Genomic DNA, 3856 nt, shown 5'->3' with positions numbered 1-3856 from the left:
ATAAATAACTTCTTCACGTTTTCTTTGAAAAGAAATCTCACGTCCTTCGGTTGTGACCTGCACGTTCTCTTGTGATTAATCAATTTTGGTGCTGAAAATTCACTCACAAAAGTTGTCGCAATCAAGTTATTCAATACTCTATCACTAAGACTGCATATATGCTCCGAATCAAATATTTTTATAACAAATATCTTGGATTGATTCATACAAGAGGTCTTGAGGATCCATTTGCAGTCTTTGTTATGACAGTGTAGTACATAGCTGTATCAAATATAAACAGGTAATCAATGTATGAATATAGATATAAAATTAAGGAGTTTAATTAAAATGCACAAAATTCCTCTGTTACTGTCTGATTATACATTTGTTCAAATGTATGAGTAAATATTATACATTATTACTAACTCTTTCAACAAACAGATAACAGCACCCAAACACCAGTTCCTTCGAAACACCTAATACAAAAAAACATTCATTAAACTTTCAACAACTTAAAATAATATTTTTGTCCATACCTTTGTTTGTCGAATCATTTAGCTTTGCTTTTGAAGCCATTAGATATCGCATATTTTGTCATTACCGCAATCAGAGTTTGTTTCTCCTTATAAAGCTGGTTAACCATTATTTTGGTATTCTTGCAATCAGTAATGAAAATTTTCACTTCCAATTCTGGAACGTATAATGAATACTGATTTTGCGTTTCAACGACCGTTAACGCAACAGAATCAGATTCACTACCTTCAATACAAAGTACATCCCCTGTTTCTCTATCAAATTTGATTTTCTTATTCGATTTGTCGAAAGTTGATATACACAGTGGAAAATTAACAAATCCAAAATTTTATTTCTTCAACTCAATGTATACCCTCACTCCATTGTCATTCCTTATGATAATTGGACATGAATTACCATCAATAATGTATTTCACTTTAATTTTTTTACGAGCTTCGTCAATATTCAATTCCATCGTGATCGTAGAAATCAATTTCAAAAAATTAATACTTTCTGAAACAATAATTGCATCACTTTTGTAGGATTGATAAATAATTTCCGACTCCCAAATACCAGAATGACGCAACAATATCGGGATGTTCATATTTTTTTCTGAGAATTGAGCAAAGAAGAAGACGGCTTTTTTTTTCAAAAAAAAAATCAACAATGATCAAAACTGACAGTGATGTTTAAGAGTGTTTTTTAATTAAAATTTCAGTTACTATATTTAATCATACATTACATAATTATAGTTAATTAATGGTGTTATTTAAGGAAATGTAATATTTTATCTGATTACTCTCTCCATGAATGTAGGCAAATATGTATTAGACGCAATGCCTATTGATAAACAACTCGATTTATGTATCAACAACTTCAATTAAACAATAAGAATGCAAATCGAAAGAGCATGACATAGTAATATTTCAACTAAACCAACTCAATAATGCTCAACCACCTGCAACTGAAAGGTAGAAAAAGGAAACACGGCAATCCCCTACTTAAAAGAAAGTATAACAACAAATCAAACGAGAACAAAGAAAAGAGTGGAAGTTTGAGAGTAGAAAGAGTTTCTGTCCACCACAATCTACCTGAGAAGCTTTTAAGGCTATAGGTACAAACAATTATTTCCTTGATGGCAAGCGACATTATACAACATCAAAAGAAGGAATGCTTTGAGAACAGAAGAGCGTAGTTGAATAACCCTTTTTTTCCTGAACGCAAATCTACAAACAAAACGACTTTATTGTGTTGTTTAAGAAAATATTTGAATTTAATTTTCAGTTAAAATAATTACTCATACACTACATTATATTATCTAATTAAGAGCGTTAATTAAGAAACAGAAGATAATATCTGATTTATCTTACCTTAATTTTAGGTTTAACAGTTTTATTATACATTTCATCTATGTATGAGGGAGGTCCGAATGATTAAGTATATTTATTAAAATAGGAAGAGAGAAAATCAGAAGTGATTTTATGTAATTACTTTGTATAGTGAGGGGATTTATGTGGTTTACACTTTTATTTTATTTAGTTTGGGTCTTAAAAGAGCCCATTAATATAGGCCTTGATCTGATCCATTAACTTAAGTAGGTAATACACCTCTTTGGCATATTTAACTTGGCCCATATAGCTCAAGTAGGTGACTCTCCTCTAGTTTAATTAATTCAAGCAAACACGTCAATATTTTATTCCATTTTCAGTTCTTAATCTCTTTGATTTAACTTAAAACTTATATACACTTGGTCACTTTAAACATTAGATTCAAATACCTACTTACTATCTCAGGTATAAATAGTTGCATCGACGTTAACTTGGTCGTGTCATATTAAAATGCACGGACAGTATCTTCAAACCTATTTACATCATCAATACTCGTAGAAATAATTTAGTTCATTACTGATACCACAACGCTATATCAAGTTTCATATAAACACACAACTACACACAAAATATAGGGTGTTATAATCATACTCACTCTTACTGTGTCCTTTTGGTGCAGATTCTAGTACGATATGATATGCGGTGGTTGAGTTTGTGTATGAGAATTTGGTGATTTTGAGGTACTGGCACACTCTAGGCTATCAGAGTTGACCCCAGACCTCATCCTATCTATTGTTATGTCTTTATTTCAGTTTTAAAGACAAACTATGTAAATTCAAATTTGGTTATGTTAGATGCTCTTATATTTATGACATCAGGTTTGGGGATTTTTTATGACATTTTATTCTGGTTTCGATTTATATCGTGAGTTATCTATTAGACTTTGCTCTTGAAGTCTCATCTTGACCTTTTCTCTCCTTATTAATTTATTTCTTTACTTGGGTGATTGAATTACTTATCAAGATTGGGACGTGATAAGTATCATCATGACCTCATTTTGGGCGGGGAAATAATGTTTAAGTTGATCTCTAAATCATCCTCTACAATTTATTATTAATTTGGGATATGCTCTCTAAAATCCGTCAAATTTTAAGACACTTAAATTTGAACTGACTTTGAACTTTGTCCAAACTTACTATTCTTCACTTCTATGTTTAGTTTACTCATGTTACTGCTTTAATTTGTGAATGTAATATCGCTAAGACCTGCAGTATAGCCCATCAACTGCTTAAGTTTCAAACATATAGATTTGAAGCGAAATGTGTTGATTGATTTCTTATATGTTTCCTGATTATTCTATGTTTCCAATTTAGTATTGATTTTAATCATGAAACTAAAAATATTTATGAGTAAGAATATAAATGGATGGAAAGTAACAAAATAATATTTTATGTGCAAATTTATATTTGTTTAGTGACAGATGAAATTAATAGTCATAACTTATCTTTTTATGCAATACACGGTTATGTAATTACATTTTCTTTCTTTTTGATGATCCATTTATTATTCGATATCCACATTGAGACAAATTAATTCAAATTTGTGTCGCGTATGATATATTAAAGAGGGATGCTTCCTGAAATAATTCTTTTTCGTACATAGAACTCGAATGGAGACCTCTTATTAAGGGGCGAGGATTCTATCCATTCTACCACAATCCTTTTTGCTTTGCATGTCACTATACTCGCCGTGATGGCGGACTTAATCCTTAACCCAAAATACAAGAAAAGGCCGGTTAACCAGATCAGCCTTTAAACGAGGATCAGGAAAATATGTACAGTTATAATACTCCTAAGGCTCCATTCAATCATTAAAAGCTACATCTAAAACAAAAGTAGGAGACTACAATTTGTAACCACTAGTAATTTATTGTACTACTAAAGACTAGAATGTGTAATTACACACAATAACAGCAACAACAACAATATATATAGTGAAGTGGGGTATGAAAAAAATAGAGTGTATACAAACCTTAT

This window comes from Capsicum annuum, chromosome 11 (assembly GCF_002878395.1).
Source record: "Capsicum annuum cultivar UCD-10X-F1 chromosome 11, UCD10Xv1.1, whole genome shotgun sequence".
In the NCBI taxonomy this organism is placed as follows: Eukaryota; Viridiplantae; Streptophyta; class Magnoliopsida; order Solanales; family Solanaceae; genus Capsicum; species Capsicum annuum.
This window is presented reverse-complemented; position numbering follows the sequence as displayed.